We start from the raw sequence: 20,145 nt of genomic DNA on the forward strand, positions 1-20,145 counted from the left end.
TGAACCAGCGACCTAAGGATGCCTGTTTTACCACTACAGTCCTCCGCTCTACCAACTGAGCTTTCGAAGGCTTGGCAAATCAATCTCTAGCAAACTCAATACGAGCTTCCACTTCAACCTTCGACTTGTAAACATCTCTTGCAATTCGTGCAAAATACTACAAATTTGGCTTGTGACGTTCCCGAATTGAGTAAAAGCACATCAGTTCCCAATTAAAAAAATGACCCCCTCCGCAGTCTCCCGCATGTTACTGACCAACATACTAAGGGGGAAAAGTTGAAAGGCGGCGCCTCACAGGCCATCTCCTCAGAGTATTCAGCCGTGTTGGGCCTTGACAATATTTTAATATCTTGGATGGTGTATGCTGTTCTCTCATTTCCCTTGAGAAATCAAGATTGTCAAGGGGATTCTGCTGTTTTGCCAGTTCATAGCAAGAGATGGGGATCCGAAACACCTCACAGGCAACCAATGAAGATTGGTGTTGGACAGAAACATAATGTGGCCACAGCCTCAAAGCAAAAGGCATCTATTTTTAGTGATGAAATATAATATAATTATAAATTGTCTGTTATTTTATTTTCCAAGTATTTTACTTTCCAAGTATTCAATAAAATTTGCATTTGGCAGAAGTCCTTCGAGCCGGATTTGAACCAGCGACCTAAGGATGCCTGTTTTACCACTACAGTCCTCCGCTCTACCAACTGAGCTTTCGAAGGCTTGGCAAATCATTCTCTAGCAAACTCAATACGAGCTTCCACTTCAACCGTCGACTTGTAAACATCTCTTGCAATTCGTGCAAAATACTACAAATTTGGCTTGTGAGGTTCCCGAATTGAGTAAAAGCACATCAGTTCCCAATTAAAAAAATGACCCCCTCCGCAGTCTCCCGCATGTTAATGACCACCATACTAAGGGGGAAAAGTTGAAAGGCGGCGCCTCACAGGCCATCTCCTCAGAGTATTCAGCCGTGTTGGGCCTTGACAATATTTTAATATCTTGGATGGTGTATAGTGTTCTCTCATTTCCCTTGAGAAATCAAGATTGTCAAGGGGATTCTGCTGTTTTGCCAGTTCATAGCAAGAGATGGGGATCCAAAACACCTGACAGGAAACCAATGAAGATTTGTGTTGGACAGAAAAATAACGTGGCCACAGCCTCAAAGCAAAAGGCATCTATTTTCAGTGATGAAATATAATATAATTATAAATTGTCTGTTATTTTACTTTCCAAGTATTTTACTTTCCAAGTATTCAATAAAATGTGCATTTGGCAAAAGTCCTTTGAGCCGGATTTGAACCAGCGACCTACGGATGCCTGTTTTACCACTACAGTCCTCCGCTCTACCAACTGAGCTATCAAAGGCATGACAAATCAACTCTAGCAAACTCAATACGAGCTTCCACTTCAACCGTCGACTTGTAAACATCTCTTGCAATTCGTGCAAAATACTACAAATTTGGCTTGTGAGGTTCCCGAATTGAGTAAAAGCACATCAGTTCACAATTAAAAAAATGACCCCCTCCGCAGTTGCCCGCATGTTACTGACCACCATACTAAGGGGGAAAAGTTGAAAGGCGGCGCCTCACAGGCCATCTCCTCAGAGTATTCAGCCCTGTTGGGCCTTGACAATATTTTAATATCTTGGATGGTGTATAGTGTTCTCTCATTTCCCTTGAGAAATCAAGATTGTCAAGGGGATTCTGCTGTTTTGCCAGTTCATAGCAAGAGATGGGGATCAAAAACACCTGACAGGAAACCAATGAAGATTCGTGTTGGACAGAAAAATAACGTGGCCACAGCCTCAAAGCAAAAGGCATCTATTTTCAGTGATGAAATATAATATAATTATAAATTGTCTGTTATTTTACTTTCCAAGTATTTTACTTTCCAAGTATTCAATAAAATGTGCATTTGGCAAAAGTCCTTTGAGCCGGATTTGAACCAGCGACCTAAGGATGCCTGTTTTACCACTACAGTCCTCCGCTCTACCAACTGAGCTATCGAAGGCTTGGCAAATCAGTCTCTAGCAAGCTCAATACGAGCTTCCACTTCAACCGTCGACTTTCAAACATCTCTTGCAATTCGTGCAAAATACTACAAATTTGGCTTGTGAGGTTCCCGAATTGAGTAAAAGCACATCAGTTCACAATTAAAAAAATGACCCCCTCCGCAGTGTCCCGCATGTTACTGACCACCATACAAAGGAGGAAAAGTTGAAAGGCGGCGCCTCACAGGCCATCTCCTCAGAGTATTCATCAGTGTTCGGCCTTGACAATATTTTAATATCTTGGATGGTGTATAGTGTTCTCCCATTTCCCTTGAGAAATCAAGATTGTCAAGGGGATTCTGCTGTTTTGTCAGTTCATAGCAAGAGATGGGGATCCAAAATACCTCACAGGAAACCAACGAAGATTGGTGTCGGACAGAAAAATAACGTGGCCACAGCCTCAAAGCAAAAGGCATCTATTTTCAGTGATGAAATATAATATAATTATAAATTGTCTGTTATTTTACTTTCCAAGTATTTTACTTTCCAAGTATTCAATACAATGTGCATTTGGCAAAAGTCCTTCGAGCCGGATTTGAAACAGCGACCTAAGGATGCCTGTTTTACCACTACAGTCTCACGCTCTACCAACTGAGCTATCGAAGGCTTGGCAAATCGTTCTCTAGCAAACTCAATACGAGCTTCCACTTCAACCGTCGACTTGTAAACATCTCTTGCAATTCGTGCAAAATACTACAAATTTGGCTTGTGAGGTTCCCGAATTGAGTAAAAGCACATCAGTTCCCAATTAAAAAAATGACCCCCTCCGCAGTCTCCCGCATGTTAATGACCACCATACTAAGGGGGAAAAGTTGAAAGGCGGCGCCTCACAGGCCATCTCCTCAGAGTATTCAGCCGTGTTGGGCCTTGACAATATTTTAATATCTTGGATGGTGTATAGTGTTCTCTCATTTCCCTTGAGAAATCAAGATTGTCAAGGGGATTCTGCTGTTTTGCCAGTTCATAGCAAGAGATGGGGATCCAAAACACCTGACAGGAAACCAATGAAGATTCGTGTTGGACAGAAAAATAACGTGGCCACAGCCTCAAAGCAAAAGGCATCTATTTTCAGTGATGAAATATAATATAATTATAAATTATCTGTTATTTTACTTTCCAAGTATTTTACTTTCCAAGTATTCAATAAAATGTGCATTTGGCAAAAGTCCTTTGAGCCGGATTTGAACCAGCGACCTAAGGATGCCTGTTTTACCACTACAGTCCTCCGCTCTACCAACTGAGCTATCAAAGGCTTGGCAAATCAACTCTAGCAAACTCAATACGAGCTTCCACTTCAACCGTCGACTTGTAAACATCTCTTGCAATTCGTGCAAAATACTACAAATTTGGCTTGTGAGGTTCCCGAATTGAGTAAAAGCACATCAGTTCACAATTAAAAAAATGACCCCCTCCGCAGTCGCCCGCATGTTACTGACCACCATACTAAGGGGGAAAAGTTGAAAGGCGGCACCTCACAGGCCATCTCCTCAGAGTATTCAGCCGCGTTGGGCCTTGACAATATTTTAATATCTTGGATGGTGTATAGTGTTCTCTCATTTCTCTTGAGAAATCAAGATTGTCAAGGGGATTCTGCTGTTTTGCCAGTTCATAGCAAGAGATGGGGATCCAAAACACCTCACAGGAAACCAACGAAGATTGGTGTCGGACAGAAAAATAACGTGGCCACAGCCTCAAAGCAAAAGGCATCTATTTTCAGTGATGAAATATAATATAATTATAAATTGTCTGTTATTTTACTTTCCAAGTATTTTACTTTCCAAGTATTCAATAAAATTTGCATTTGGCAAAAGTCCTTTGAGCCGGATTTGAACCAGCGACCTAAGGATGCCTGTTTTACCACTACAGTCCTCCGCTCTACCAACTGAGCTTTCGAAGGCTTGGCAAATCAATCTCTAGCAAACTCAATACGAGCTTCCACTTCAACCGTCGACTTGTAAACATCTCTTGCAATTCGTGCAAAATACTACAAATTTGGCTTGTGAGGTTCCCGAATTGAGTAAAAGCACATCAGTTCCCAATTAAAAAAATGACCCCCTCCGCAGTCTCCCGCATGTTAATGACCACCATACTAAGGGGGAAAAGTTGAAAGGCGGCGCCTCACAGGCCATCTCCTCAGAGTATTCAGCCGTGTTGGGCCTTGACAATATTTTAATATCTTGGATGGTGTATAGTGTTCTCTCATTTCCCTTGAGAAATCAAGATTGTCAAGGGGATTCTGCTGTTTTGCCAGTTCATAGCAAGAGATGGAGATCCAAAACACCTGACAGGAAACCAATGAAGATTCGTGTTGGACAGAAAAATAACGTGGCCACAGCCTCAAAGCAAAAGGCATCTATTTTCAGTGATGAAATATAATATAATTATAAATTGTCTGTAATTTTACTTTCCAAGTATTTTACTTTCCAAGTATTCAATAAAATGTGCATTTGGCAAAAGTCCTTTGAGCCGGATTTGAACCAGCGACCTACGGATGCCTGTTTTACCACTACAGTCCTCCGCTCTACCAACTGAGCTATCAAAGGCATGACAAATGAACTCTAGCAAACTCAATACGAGCTTCCACTTCAACCGTCGACTTGTAAACATCTCTTGCAATTCGTGCAAAATACTACAAATTTGGCTTGTGAGGTTCCCGAATTGAGTAAAAGCACATCAGTTCACAATTTAAAAAATGACCCCCTCCGCAGTCGCCCGCATGTTACTGACCACCATACTAAGGGGGAAAAGTTGAAAGGCGGCGCCTCACAGGCCATCTCCTCAGAGTATTCAGCCCTGTTGGGCCTTGACAATATTTTAATATCTTGGATGGTGTATAGTGTTCTCTCATTTCCCTTGAGAAATCAAGATTGTCAAGGGGATTCTGCTGTTTTGCCAGTTCATAGCAAGAGATGGGGATCAAAAACACCTGACAGGAAACCAATGAAGATTCGTGTTGGACAGAAAAATAACGTGGCCACAGCCTCAAAGCAAAAGGCATCTATTTTCAGTGATGAAATATAATATAATTATAAATTGTCTGTTATTTTACTTACCAAGTATTTTACTTTCCAAGTATTCAATAAAATGTGCATTTGGCAAAAGTCCTTTGAGCCGGATTTGAACCAGCGACCTAAGGATGCCTGTTTTACCACTACAGTCCTCCGCTCTACCAACTTAGCTATCGAAGGCTTGGCAAATCAGTCTCTAGCAAGCTCAATACGAGCTTCCACTTCAACCGTCGACATTCAAACATCTCTTGCAATTCGTGCAAAATACTACAAATTTGGCTTGTGAGGTTCCCGAATTGAGTAAAAGCACATCAGTTCACAATTAAAAAAATGACCCCCTCTGCAGTGTCCCGCATGTTACTGACCACCATACAAAGGAGGAAAAGTTGAAAGGCGGCGCCTCACAGGCCATCTCCTCAGAGTATTCATCAGTGTTCGGCCTTGACAATATTTTAATATCTTGGATGGTGTATAGTGTTCTCCCATTTCCCTTGAGAAATCAAGATTGTCAAGGGGATTCTGCTGTTTTGTCAGTTCATAGCAAGAGATGGGGATCCAAAATACCTCACAGGAAACCAACGAAGATTGGTGTCGGACAGAAAAATAACGTGGCCACAGCCTCAAAGCAAAAGGCATCTATTTTCAGTGATGAAATATAATATAATTATAAATTGTCTGTTATTTTACTTTCCAAGTATTTTACTTTCCAAGTATTCAATACAATGTGCATTTGGCAAAAGTCCTTCGAGCCGGATTTGAAACAGCAACCTAAGGATGCCTGTTTTACCACTACAGTCCCACGCTCTACCAACTGAGCTATCGAAGGCTTGGCAAATCGTTCTCTAGCAAACTCAATACGAGCTTCCACTTCAACCGTCGACTTGTAAACATCTCTTGCAATTCGTGCAAAATACTACAAATTTGGCTTGTGAGGTTCCCGAATTGAGTAAAAGCACATCAGTTCCCAATTAAAAAAATGACCCCCTCCGCAGTCTCCCGCATGTTAATGACCACCATACTAAGGGGGAAAAGTTGAAAGGCGGCGCCTCACAGGCCATCTCCTCAGAGTATTCAGCCGTGTTGGGCCTTGACAATATTTTAATATCTTGGATGGTGTATAGTGTTCTCTCATTTCCCTTGAGAAATCAAGATTGTCAAGGGGATTCTGCTGTTTTGCCAGTTCATAGCAAGAGATGGGGATCCAAAACACCTGACAGGAAACCAATTAAGATTCGTGTTGGACAGAAAAATAACGTGGCCACAGCCTCAAAGCAAAAGGCATCTATTTTCAGTGATGAAATATAATATAATTATAAATTATCTGTTATTTGACTTTCCAAGTATTTTACTTTCCAAGTATTCAATAAAATGTGCATTTGGCAAAAGTCCTTTGAGCCGGATTTGAACCAGCGACCTAAGGATGCCTGTTTTACCACTACAGTCCTCCGCTCTACCAACTGAGCTATCAAAGGCTTGGCAAATCAACTCTAGCAAACTCAATACGAGCTTCCACTTCAACCGTCGACTTGTAAACATCTCTTGCAATTTGTGCAAAATACTACAAATTTGGCTTGTGAGGTTCCCGAATTGAGTAAAAGCACATCAGTTCCCAATTAAAAAAATGACCCCCTCCGCAGTCTCCCGCATGTTAATGACCACCATACTAAGGGGGAAAAGTTGAAAGGCGGCGCCTCACAGGCCATCTCCTCAGAGTATTCAGCCGTGTTGGGCCTTGACAATATTTTAATATCTTGGATGGTGTATAGTGTTCTCCCATTTCCCTTGAGAAATCAAGATTGTCAAGGGGATTCTGCTGTTTTGTCAGTTCATAGCAAGAGATGGGGATCCAAAATACCTCACAGGAAACCAACGAAGATTGGTGTCGGACAGAAAAATAACGTGGCCACAGCCTCAAAGCAAAAGGCATCTATTTTCAGTGATGAAATATAATATAATTATAAATTGTCTGTTATTTTACTTTCCAAGTATTTTACTTTCCAAGTATTCAATACAATGTGCATTTGGCAAAAGTCCTTCGAGCCGGATTTGAAACAGCGACCTAAGGATGCCTGTTTTACCACTACAGTCCCACGCTCTACCAACTGAGCTATCGAAGGCTTGGCAAATCGTTCTCTAGCAAACTCAATACGAGCTTCCACTTCAACCTTCGACTTGTAAACATCTCTTGCAATTCGTGCAAAATACTACAAATTTGGCTTGTGAGGTTCCCGAATTGAGTAAAAGCACATCAGTTCCCAATTAAAAAAATGACCCCCTCCGCAGTCTCCCGCATGTTAATGACCACCATACTAAGGGGGAAAAGTTGAAAGGCGGCGCCTCACAGGCCATCTCCTCAGAGTATTCAGCCGTGTTGGGCCTTGACAATATTTTAATATCTTGGATGGTGTATAGTGTTCTCTCATTTCCCTTGAGAAATCAAGATTGTCAAGGGGATTCTGCTGTTTTGCCAGTTCATAGCAAGAGATGGGGATCCAAAACACCTGACAGGAAACCAATGAAGATTTGTGTTGGACAGAAAAATAACGTGGCCACAGCCTCAAAGCAAAAGGCATCTATTTTCAGTGATGAAATATAATATAATTATAAATTGTCTGTTGTTTTACTTTCCAAGTATTTTACTTTCCAAGTATTCAATAAAATGTGCATTTGGCAAAAGTCCTTTGAGCCGGATTTGAACCAGCGACCTACGGATGCCTGTTTTACCACTACAGTCCCCCGCTCTACCAACTGAGCTATCAAAGGCATGACAAATCAACTCTAGCAAACTCAATACGAGCTTCCACTTCAACCGTCGACTTGTAAACATCTCTTGCAATTCGTGCAAAATACTACAAATTTGGCTTGTGAGGTTCCCGAATTGAGTAAAAGCACATCAGTTCACAATTAAAAAAATGACCCCCTCCGCAGTCGCCCGCATGTTACTGACCACCATACTAAGGGGGAAAAGTTGAAAGGCGGCGCCTCACAGGCCATCTCCTCAGAGTATTCAGCCCTGTTGGGCCTTGACAATATTTTAATATCTTGGATGGTGTATAGTGTTCTCTCATTTCCCTTGAGAAATCAAGATTGTCAAGGGGATTCTGCTGTTTTGCCAGTTCATAGCAAGAGATGGGGATCCGAAACACCTCACAGGCAACCAATGAAGATTGGTGTTGGACAGAAACATAACGTGGCCACAGCCTCAAAGCAAAAGGCATCTATTTTCAGTGATGAAATATAATATAATTATAAATTGTCTGTTATTTTATTTTCCAAGTATTTCACTTTCCAAGTATTCAATAAAATTTGCATTTGGCAAAAGTCCTTTGAGCCGGATTTGAACCAGCGACCTAAGGATGCCTGTTTTACCACTACAGTCCTCCGCTCTACCAACTGAGCTTTCGAAGGCTTGGCAAATCAATCTCTAGCAAACTCAATACGAGCTTCCACTTCAACCGTCGACTTGTAAACATCTCTTGCAATTCGTGCAAAATACTACAAATTTGGCTTGTGAGGTTCCCGAATTGAGTAAAAGCACATCAGTTCCCAATTAAAAAAATGACCCCCTCCGCAGTCTCCCGCATGTTAATGACCACCATACTAAGGGGGAAAAGTTGAAAGGCGGCGCCTCACAGGCCATCTCCTCAGAGTATTCAGCCGTGTTGGGCCTTGACAATATTTTAATATCTTGGATGGTGTATAGTGTTCTCTCATTTCCCTTGAGAAATCAAGATTGTCAAGGGGATTCTGCTGTTTTGCCAGTTCATAGCAAGAGATGGGGATCCAAAACACCTGACAGGAAACCAATGAAGATTCGTGTTGGACAGAAAAATAACGTGGCCACAGCCTCAAAGCAAAAGGCATCTATTTTCAGTGATGAAATATAATATAATTATAAATTGTCTGTTATTTTACTTTCCAAGTATTTTACTTTCCAAGTATTCAATAAAATGTGCATTTGGCAAAAGTCCTTTGAGCCGGATTTGAACCAGCGACCTACGGATGCCTGTTTTACCACTACAGTCCTCCGCTCTACCAACTGAGCTATCAAAGGCATGACAAATGAACTCTAGCAAACTCAATACGAGCTTCCACTTCAACCGTCGACTTGTAAACATCTCTTGCAATTCGTGCAAAATACTACAAATTTGGCTTGTGAGGTTCCCGAATTGAGTAAAAGCACATCAGTTCACAATTTAAAAAATGACCCCCTCCGCAGTCGCCCGCATGTTACTGACCACCATACTAAGGGGGAAAAGTTGAAAGGCGGCGCCTCACAGGCCATCTCCTCAGAGTATTCAGCCCTGTTGGGCCTTGACAATATTTTAATATCTTGGATGGTGTATAGTGTTCTCTCATTTCCCTTGAGAAATCAAGATTGTCAAGGGGATTCTGCTGTTTTGCCAGTTCATAGCAAGAGATGGGGATCAAAAACACCTGACAGGAAACCAATGAAGATTCGTGTTGGACAGAAAAATAACGTGGCCACAGCCTCAAAGCAAAAGGCATCTATTTTCAGTGATGAAATATAATATAATTATAAATTGTCTGTTATTTTACTTTCCAAGTATTTTACTTTCCAAGTATTCAATAAAATGTGCATTTGGCAAAAGTCCTTTGAGCCGGATTTGAACCAGCGACCTAAGGATGCCTGTTTTACCACTACAGTCCTCCGCTCTACCAACTTAGCTATCGAAGGCTTGGCAAATCAGTCTCTAGCAAGCTCAATACGAGCTTCCACTTCAACCGTCGACATTCAAACATCTCTTGCAATTCGTGCAAAATACTACAAATTTGGCTTGTGAGGTTCCCGAATTGAGTAAAAGCACATCAGTTCACAATTAAAAAAATGACCCCCTCCGCAGTGTCCCGCATGTTACTGACCACCATACAAAGGAGGAAAAGTTGAAAGGCGGCGCCTCACAGGCCATCTCCTCAGAGTATTCATCAGTGTTCGGCCTTGACAATATTTTAATATCTTGGATGGTGTATAGTGTTCTCCCATTTCCCTTGAGAAATCAAGATTGTCAAGGGGATTCTGCTGTTTTGTCAGTTCATAGCAAGAGATGGGGATCCAAAATACCTCACAGGAAACCAACGAAGATTGGTGTCGGACAGAAAAATAACGTGGCCACAGCCTCAAAGCAAAAGGCATCTATTTTCAGTGATGAAATATAATATAATTATAAATTGTCTGTTATTTTACTTTCCAAGTATTTTACTTTCCAAGTATTCAATACAATGTGCATTTGGCAAAAGTCCTTCGAGCCGGATTTGAAACAGCGACCTAAGGATGCCTGTTTTACCACTACAGTCCCACGCTCTACCAACTGAGCTATCGAAGGCTTGGCAAATCGTTCTCTAGCAAACTCAATACGAGCTTCCACTTCAACCGTCGACTTGTAAACATCTCTTGCAATTCGTGCAAAATACTACAAATTTGGCTTGTGAGGTTCCCGAATTGAGTAAAAGCACATCAGTTCCCAATTAAAAAAATGACCCCCTCCGCAGTCTCCCGCATGTTAATGACCACCATACTAAGGGGGAAAAGTTGAAAGGCGGCGCCTCACAGGCCATCTCCTCAGAGTATTCAGCCGTGTTGGGCCTTGACAATATTTTAATATCTTGGATGGTGTATAGTGTTCTCTCATTTCCCTTGAGAAATCAAGATTGTCAAGGGGATTCTGCTGTTTTGCCAGTTCATAGCAAGAGATGGGGATCCAAAACACCTGACAGGAAACCAATGAAGATTCGTGTTGGACAGAAAAATAACGTGGCCACAGCCTCAAAGCAAAAGGCATCTATTTTCAGTGATGAAATATAATATAATTATAAATTATCTGTTATTTTACTTTCCAAGTATTTTACTTTCCAAGTATTCAATAAAATGTGCATTTGGCAAAAGTCCTTTGAGCCGGATTTGAACCAGCGACCTAAGGATGCCTGTTTTACCACTACAGTCCTCCGCTCTACCAACTGAGCTATCAAAGGCTTGGGAAATCAACTCTAGCAAACTCAATACGAGCTTCCACTTCAACCGTCGACTTGTAAACATCTCTTGCAATTCGTGCAAAATACTACAAATTTGGCTTGTGAGGTTCCCGAATTGAGTAAAAGCACATCAGTTCCCAATTAAAAAAATGACCCCCTCCGCAGTCTCCCGCATGTTAATGACCACCATACTAAGGGGGAAAAGTTGAAAGGCGGCGCCTCACAGGCCATCTCCTCAGAGTATTCAGCCGTGTTGGGCCTTGACAATATTTTAATATCTTGGATGGTGTATAGTGTTCTCTCATTTCCCTTGAGAAATCAAGATTGTCAAGGGGATTCTGCTGTTTTGCCAGTTCATAGCAAGAGATGGGGATCCAAAACACCTGACAGGAAACCAATGAAGATTCGTGTTGGACAGAAAAATAACGTGGCCACAGCCTCAAAGCAAAAGGCATCTATTTTCAGTGATGAAATATAATATAATTATAAATTGTCTGTTATTTTACTTACCAAGTATTTTACTTTCCAAGTATTCAATAAAATGTGCATTTGGCAAAAGTCCTTTGAGCCGGATTTGAACCAGCGACCTAAGGATGCCTGTTTTACCACTACAGTCCTCCGCTCTACCAACTTAGCTATCGAAGGCTTGGCAAATCAGTCTCTAGCAAGCTCAATACGAGCTTCCACTTCAACCGTCGACATTCAAACATCTCTTGCAATTCGTGCAAAATACTACAAATTTGGCTTGTGAGGTTCCCGAATTGAGTAAAAGCACATCAGTTCACAATTAAAAAAATGACCCCCTCTGCAGTGTCCCGCATGTTACTGACCACCATACAAAGGAGGAAAAGTTGAAAGGCGGCGCCTCACAGGCCATCTCCTCAGAGTATTCATCAGTGTTCGGCCTTGACAATATTTTAATATCTTGGATGGTGTATAGTGTTCTCCCATTTCCCTTGAGAAATCAAGATTGTCAAGGGGATTCTGCTGTTTTGTCAGTTCATAGCAAGAGATGGGGATCCAAAATACCTCACAGGAAACCAACGAAGATTGGTGTCGGACAGAAAAATAACGTGGCCACAGCCTCAAAGCAAAAGGCATCTATTTTCAGTGATGAAATATAATATAATTATAAATTGTCTGTTATTTTACTTTCCAAGTATTTTACTTTCCAAGTATTCAATACAATGTGCATTTGGCAAAAGTCCTTCGAGCCGGATTTGAAACAGCAACCTAAGGATGCCTGTTTTACCACTACAGTCCCACGCTCTACCAACTGAGCTATCGAAGGCTTGGCAAATCGTTCTCTAGCAAACTCAATACGAGCTTCCACTTCAACCGTCGACTTGTAAACATCTCTTGCAATTCGTGCAAAATACTACAAATTTGGCTTGTGAGGTTCCCGAATTGAGTAAAAGCACATCAGTTCCCAATTAAAAAAATGACCCCCTCCGCAGTCTCCCGCATGTTAATGACCACCATACTAAGGGGGAAAAGTTGAAAGGCGGCGCCTCACAGGCCATCTCCTCAGAGTATTCAGCCGTGTTGGGCCTTGACAATATTTTAATATCTTGGATGGTGTATAGTGTTCTCTCATTTCCCTTGAGAAATCAAGATTGTCAAGGGGATTCTGCTGTTTTGCCAGTTCATAGCAAGAGATGGGGATCCAAAACACCTGACAGGAAACCAATTAAGATTCGTGTTGGACAGAAAAATAACGTGGCCACAGCCTCAAAGCAAAAGGCATCTATTTTCAGTGATGAAATATAATATAATTATAAATTATCTGTTATTTGACTTTCCAAGTATTTTACTTTCCAAGTATTCAATAAAATGTGCATTTGGCAAAAGTCCTTTGAGCCGGATTTGAACCAGCGACCTAAGGATGCCTGTTTTACCACTACAGTCCTCCGCTCTACCAACTGAGCTATCAAAGGCTTGGCAAATCAACTCTAGCAAACTCAATACGAGCTTCCACTTCAACCGTCGACTTGTAAACATCTCTTGCAATTTGTGCAAAATACTACAAATTTGGCTTGTGAGGTTCCCGAATTGAGTAAAAGCACATCAGTTCCCAATTAAAAAAATGACCCCCTCCGCAGTCTCCCGCATGTTAATGACCACCATACTAAGGGGGAAAAGTTGAAAGGCGGCGCCTCACAGGCCATCTCCTCAGAGTATTCAGCCGTGTTGGGCCTTGACAATATTTTAATATCTTGGATGGTGTATAGTGTTCTCCCATTTCCCTTGAGAAATCAAGATTGTCAAGGGGATTCTGCTGTTTTGTCAGTTCATAGCAAGAGATGGGGATCCAAAATACCTCACAGGAAACCAACGAAGATTGGTGTCGGACAGAAAAATAACGTGGCCACAGCCTCAAAGCAAAAGGCATCTATTTTCAGTGATGAAATATAATATAATTATAAATTGTCTGTTATTTTACTTTCCAAGTATTTTACTTTCCAAGTATTCAATACAATGTGCATTTGGCAAAAGTCCTTCGAGCCGGATTTGAAACAGCGACCTAAGGATGCCTGTTTTACCACTACAGTCCCACGCTCTACCAACTGAGCTATCGAAGGCTTGGCAAATCGTTCTCTAGCAAACTCAATACGAGCTTCCACTTCAACCTTCGACTTGTAAACATCTCTTGCAATTCGTGCAAAATACTACAAATTTGGCTTGTGAGGTTCCCGAATTGAGTAAAAGCACATCAGTTCCCAATTAAAAAAATGACCCCCTCCGCAGTCTCCCGCATGTTAATGACCACCATACTAAGGGGGAAAAGTTGAAAGGCGGCGCCTCACAGGCCATCTCCTCAGAGTATTCAGCCGTGTTGGGCCTTGACAATATTTTAATATCTTGGATGGTGTATAGTGTTCTCTCATTTCCCTTGAGAAATCAAGATTGTCAAGGGGATTCTGCTGTTTTGCCAGTTCATAGCAAGAGATGGGGATCCAAAACACCTGACAGGAAACCAATGAAGATTTGTGTTGGACAGAAAAATAACGTGGCCACAGCCTCAAAGCAAAAGGCATCTATTTTCAGTGATGAAATATAATATAATTATAAATTGTCTGTTGTTTTACTTTCCAAGTATTTTACTTTCCAAGTATTCAATAAAATGTGCATTTGGCAAAAGTCCTTTGAGCCGGATTTGAACCAGCGACCTACGGATGCCTGTTTTACCACTACAGTCCCCCGCTCTACCAACTGAGCTATCAAAGGCATGACAAATCAACTCTAGCAAACTCAATACGAGCTTCCACTTCAACCGTCGACTTGTAAACATCTCTTGCAATTCGTGCAAAATACTACAAATTTGGCTTGTGAGGTTCCCGAATTGAGTAAAAGCACATCAGTTCACAATTAAAAAAATGACCCCCTCCGCAGTCGCCCGCATGTTACTGACCACCATACTAAGGGGGAAAAGTTGAAAGGCGGCGCCTCACAGGCCATCTCCTCAGAGTATTCAGCCCTGTTGGGCCTTGACAATATTTTAATATCTTGGATGGTGTATAGTGTTCTCTCATTTCCCTTGAGAAATCAAGATTGTCAAGGGGATTCTGCTGTTTTGCCAGTTCATAGCAAGAGATGGGGATCCGAAACACCTCACAGGCAACCAATGAAGATTGGTGTTGGACAGAAACATAACGTGGCCACAGCCTCAAAGCAAAAGGCATCTATTTTCAGTGATGAAATATAATATAATTATAAATTGTCTGTTATTTTATTTTCCAAGTATTTCACTTTCCAAGTATTCAATAAAATTTGCATTTGGCAAAAGTCCTTTGAGCCGGATTTGAACCAGCGACCTAAGGATGCCTGTTTTACCACTACAGTCCTCCGCTCTACCAACTGAGCTTTCGAAGGCTTGGCAAATCAATCTCTAGCAAACTCAATACGAGCTTCCACTTCAACCGTCGACTTGTAAACATCTCTTGCAATTCGTGCAAAATACTACAAATTTGGCTTGTGAGGTTCCCGAATTGAGTAAAAGCACATCAGTTCCCAATTAAAAAAATGACCCCCTCCGCAGTCTCCCGCATGTTAATGACCACCATACTAAGGGGGAAAAGTTGAAAGGCGGCGCCTCACAGGCCATCTCCTCAGAGTATTCAGCCGTGTTGGGCCTTGACAATATTTTAATATCTTGGATGGTGTATAGTGTTCTCTCATTTCCCTTGAGAAATCAAGATTGTCAAGGGGATTCTGCTGTTTTGCCAGTTCATAGCAAGAGATGGGGATCCAAAACACCTGACAGGAAACCAATGAAGATTCGTGTTGGACAGAAAAATAACGTGGCCACAGCCTCAAAGCAAAAGGCATCTATTTTCAGTGATGAAATATAATATAATTATAAATTGTCTGTTATTTTACTTTCCAAGTATTTTACTTTCCAAGTATTCAATAAAATGTGCATTTGGCAAAAGTCCTTTGAGCCGGATTTGAACCAGCGACCTACGGATGCCTGTTTTACCACTACAGTCCTCCGCTCTACCAACTGAGCTATCAAAGGCATGACAAATGAACTCTAGCAAACTCAATACGAGCTTCCACTTCAACCGTCGACTTGTAAACATCTCTTGCAATTCGTGCAAAATACTACAAATTTGGCTTGTGAGGTTCCCGAATTGAGTAAAAGCACATCAGTTCACAATTTAAAAAATGACCCCCTCCGCAGTCGCCCGCATGTTACTGACCACCATACTAAGGGGGAAAAGTTGAAAGGCGGCGCCTCACAGGCCATCTCCTCAGAGTATTCAGCCCTGTTGGGCCTTGACAATATTTTAATATCTTGGATGGTGTATAGTGTTCTCTCATTTCCCTTGAGAAATCAAGATTGTCAAGGGGATTCTGCTGTTTTGCCAGTTCATAGCAAGAGATGGGGATCAAAAACACCTGACAGGAAACCAATGAAGATTCGTGTTGGACAGAAAAATAACGTGGCCACAGCCTCAAAGCAAAAGGCATCTATTTTCAGTGATGAAATATAATATAATTATAAATTGTCTGTTATTTTACTTTCCAAGTATTTTACTTTCCAAGTATTCAATAAAATGTGCATTTGGCAAAAGTCCTTTGAGCCGGATTTGAACCAGCGACCTAAGGATGCCTGTTTTACCACTACAGTCCTCCGCTCTACCAACTTAGCTATCGAAGGCTTGGCAAATCAGTCTCTAGCAAGCTCAATACGAGCTTCCACTTCAACCGTCGACATTCAAACATCTCTTGCAATTCGTGCAAAATACTACAAATTTGGCTTGTGAGGTTCCCGAATTGAGTAAAAGCACATCAGTTCACAATTAAAAAAATGACCCCCTCCGCAGTGTCCCGCATGTTACTGACCACCATACAAAGGAGGAAAAGTTGAAAGGCGGCGCCTCACAGGCCATCTCCTCAGAGTATTCATCAGTGTTCGGCCTTGACAATATTTTAATATCTTGGATGGTGTATAGTGTTCTCCCATTTCCCTTGAGAAATCAAGATTGTCAAGGGGATTCTGCTGTTTTGTCAGTTCATAGCAAGAGATGGGGATCCAAAATACCTCACAGGAAACCAACGAAGATTGGTGTCGGACAGAAAAATAACGTGGCCACAGCCTCAAAGCAAAAGGCATCTATTTTCAGTGATGAAATATAATATAATTATAAATTGTCTGTTATTTTACTTTCCAAGTATTTTACTTTCCAAGTATTCAATACAATGTGCATTTGGCAAAAGTCCTTCGAGCCGGATTTGAAACAGCGACCTAAGGATGCCTGTTTTACCACTACAGTCCCACGCTCTACCAACTGAGCTATCGAAGGCTTGGCAAATCGTTCTCTAGCAAACTCAATACGAGCTTCCACTTCAACCGTCGACTTGTAAACATCTCTTGCAATTCGTGCAAAATACTACAAATTTGGCTTGTGAGGTTCCCGAATTGAGTAAAAGCACATCAGTTCCCAATTAAAAAAATGACCCCCTCCGCAGTCTCCCGCATGTTAATGACCACCATACTAAGGGGGAAAAGTTGAAAGGCGGCGCCTCACAGGCCATCTCCTCAGAGTATTCAGCCGTGTTGGGCCTTGACAATATTTTAATATCTTGGATGGTGTATAGTGTTCTCTCATTTCCCTTGAGAAATCAAGATTGTCAAGGGGATTCTGCTGTTTTGCCAGTTCATAGCAAGAGATGGGGATCCAAAACACCTGACAGGAAACCAATGAAGATTCGTGTTGGACAGAAAAATAACGTGGCCACAGCCTCAAAGCAAAAGGCATCTATTTTCAGTGATGAAATATAATATAATTATAAATTATCTGTTATTTTACTTTCCAAGTATTTTACTTTCCAAGTATTCAATAAAATGTGCATTTGGCAAAAGTCCTTTGAGCCGGATTTGAACCAGCGACCTAAGGATGCCTGTTTTACCACTACAGTCCTCCGCTCTACCAACTGAGCTATCAAAGGCTTGGCAAATCAACTCTAGCAAACTCAATACGAGCTTCCACTTCAACCGTCGACTTGTAAACATCTCTTGCAATTCGTGCAAAATACTACAAATTTGGCTTGTGAGGTTCCCGAATTGAGTAAAAGCACATCAGTTCCCAATTAAAAAAATGACCCCCTCCGCAGTCTCCCGCATGTTAATGACCACCATACTAAGGGGGAAAAGTTGAAAGGCGGCGCCTCACAGGCCATCTCCTCAGAGTATTCAGCCGTGTTGGGCCTTGACAATATTTTAATATCTTGGATGGTGTATAGTGTTCTCTCATTTCCCTTGAGAAATCAAGATTGTCAAGGGGATTCTGCTGTTTTGCCAGTTCATAGCAAGAGATGGGGATCCAAAACACCTGACAGGAAACCAATGAAGATTCGTGTTGGACAGAAAAATAACGTGGCCACAGCCTCAAAGCAAAAGGCATCTATTTTCAGTGATGAAATATTATATAATTATAAATTATCTGTTATTTTACTTTCCAAGTATTTTACTTTCCAAGTATTCAATAAAATGTGCATTTGGCAAAAGTCCTTTGAGCCGGATTTGAACCAGCGACCTAAGGATGCCTGTTTTACCACTACAGTCCTCCGCTCTACCAACTGAGCTATCAAAGGCTTGGCAAATCAACTCTAGCAAACTCAATACGAGCTTCCACTTCAACCGTCGACTTGTAAACATCTCTTGCAATTCGTGCAAAATACTACAAATTTGGCTTGTGAGGTTCCCGAATTGAGTAAAAGCACATCAGTTCACAATTAAAAAAATGACCCCCTCCGCAGTCGCCCGCATGTTACTGACCACCATACTAAGGGGGAAAAGTTGAAAGGCGGCACCTCACAGGCCATCTCCTCAGAGTATTCAGCCGCGTTGGGCCTTGACAATATTTTAATATCTTGGATGGTGTATAGTGTTCTCTCATTTCTCTTGAGAAATCAAGATTGTCAAGGGGATTCTGCTGTTTTGCCAGTTCATAGCAAGAGATGGGGATCCAAAACACCTCACAGGAAACCAATGAAGATTCGTGTTGGACAGAAAAATAACGTGGTCACAGCCTCAAAGCAAAAGGCATCTATTTTCAGTGATGAAATATAATATAATTATAAATTGTCTGTTATTTTACTTTCCAAGTATTTTACTTTCCAAGTATTCAATAAAATGTGCATTTGGCAAAAGTCCTTCGAGCCGGATTTGAACCAGCGACCTAAGGATGCCTGTTTTACCACTACAGTCCTCCGCTCTATCAACTGAGCTATCCAAGGCTTGGCAAATCAGTCTCTAGCAAGCTCAATACGAGCTTCTACTTCAACCGTCCACATTCAAACATCTCTTGCAATTCGTGCAAAATACTACAAATTTGGCTTGTGAGGTTCCCGAATTGAGTAAAAGCACATCAGTTCACAATTAAAAAAATGACCCCCTCCGCAGTCTCCCGCATGTTACTGACCACCATACAAAGGAGGAAAAGTTGAAAAGCGGCGCCTCACAGGCCATCTCCTCAGAGTATTCATCAGTGTTCGGCCTTGACAATATTTTAATATCTTGGATGGTGTATAGTGTTCTCCCATTTCCCTTGAGAAATCAAGATTGTCAAGGGGATTCTGCTGTTTTGCCAGTTCATAGCAAGAGATGGGGATCCGAAACACCTCACAGGCAACCAATGAAGATTGGTGTTGGACAGAAACATAACGTGGCCACAGCCTCAAAGCAAAAGGCATCTATTTTCAGTGATGAAATATAATATAATTATAAATTGTCTGTTATTTTACTTTCCAAGTATTTCACTTTCCAAGTATTCAATAAAATTTGCATTTGGCAAAAGTCCTTCGAGCCGGATTTGAACCAGCGACCTAAGGATGCCTGTTTTACCACTACAGTCCTCCGCTCTACCAACTGAGCTTTCGAAGGCTTGGCAAACCAATCTCTAGCAAACTCAATACGAGCTTCCACTTCAACCTTCGACTTGTAAACATCTCTTGCAATTCGTGCAAAATACTACAAATTTGGCTTGTGACGTTCCCGAATTGAGTAAAAGCACATCAGTTCCCAATTAAAAAAATGACCCCCTCCGCAGTCTCCCGCATGTTACTGACCAACATACTAAGGGGGAAAAGTTGAAAGGTGGCGCCTCACAGGCCATCTCCTCAGAGTATTCAGCCGTGTTGGGCCTTGACAATATTTTAATATCTTGGATGGTGTATGCTGTTCTCTCATTTCCCTTGAGAAATCAAGATTGTCAAGGGGATTCTGCTGTTTTGCCAGTTCATAGCAAGAGATGGGGATCCGAAACACCTCACAGGCAACCAATGAAGATTGGTGTTGGACAGAAACATAACGTGGCCACAGCCTCAAAGCAAAAGGCATCTATTTTCAGTGATGAAATATAATATAATTATAAATTGTCTGTTATTTTATTTTCCAAGTATTTTACTTTCCAAGTATTCAATAAAATTTGCATTTGGCAGAAGTCCTTCGAGCCGGATTTGAACCAGCAACCTAAGGATGCCTGTTTTACCACTACAGTCCTCCGCTCTACCAACTGAGCTTTCGAAGGCTTGGCAAATCAACTCTAGCAAACTCAATACGAGCTTCCACTTCAACCGTCGACTTGTAAA

General features: G+C 41.5%; 6 non-coding genes across 6 annotated transcripts; all 6 read right to left on the reverse strand.

Moving 5' to 3' along the window:
* Positions 1-3,213: 3,213 nt before the first annotated feature.
* TRNAY-GUA (transfer RNA tyrosine (anticodon GUA)) lies at positions 3,214-3,299 on the reverse strand. Its single transcript is given in 2 exon segments — positions 3,214-3,249; positions 3,263-3,299. It is a non-coding gene; the product is annotated as a tRNA-Tyr (tRNA).
* A 3,142-nt stretch (positions 3,300-6,441) lies between these two features.
* On the reverse strand, positions 6,442-6,527 carry TRNAY-GUA (transfer RNA tyrosine (anticodon GUA)). The gene is given in 2 exon segments: positions 6,442-6,477; positions 6,491-6,527. It is a non-coding gene; the product is annotated as a tRNA-Tyr (tRNA).
* Positions 6,528-10,960: 4,433 nt separating this feature from the next.
* On the reverse strand, positions 10,961-11,046 carry TRNAY-GUA (transfer RNA tyrosine (anticodon GUA)). The gene is given in 2 exon segments: positions 10,961-10,996; positions 11,010-11,046. It is a non-coding gene; the product is annotated as a tRNA-Tyr (tRNA).
* Positions 11,047-12,897: 1,851 nt separating this feature from the next.
* On the reverse strand, positions 12,898-12,983 carry TRNAY-GUA (transfer RNA tyrosine (anticodon GUA)). The gene is given in 2 exon segments: positions 12,898-12,933; positions 12,947-12,983. It is a non-coding gene; the product is annotated as a tRNA-Tyr (tRNA).
* A 4,433-nt stretch (positions 12,984-17,416) lies between these two features.
* TRNAY-GUA (transfer RNA tyrosine (anticodon GUA)) lies at positions 17,417-17,502 on the reverse strand. The gene is given in 2 exon segments: positions 17,417-17,452; positions 17,466-17,502. It is a non-coding gene; the product is annotated as a tRNA-Tyr (tRNA).
* A 559-nt stretch (positions 17,503-18,061) lies between these two features.
* On the reverse strand, positions 18,062-18,147 carry TRNAY-GUA (transfer RNA tyrosine (anticodon GUA)). The gene is given in 2 exon segments: positions 18,062-18,097; positions 18,111-18,147. It is a non-coding gene; the product is annotated as a tRNA-Tyr (tRNA).
* Positions 18,148-20,145: the final 1,998 nt, after the last annotated feature.

The sequence above is a fragment of the Ambystoma mexicanum genome, chromosome 1p (assembly GCF_040938575.1).
Source record: "Ambystoma mexicanum isolate Mex_15411 chromosome 1p, UKY_AmexF1_1, whole genome shotgun sequence".
Lineage (NCBI taxonomy): Eukaryota > Metazoa > Chordata > Amphibia > Caudata > Ambystomatidae > Ambystoma > Ambystoma mexicanum.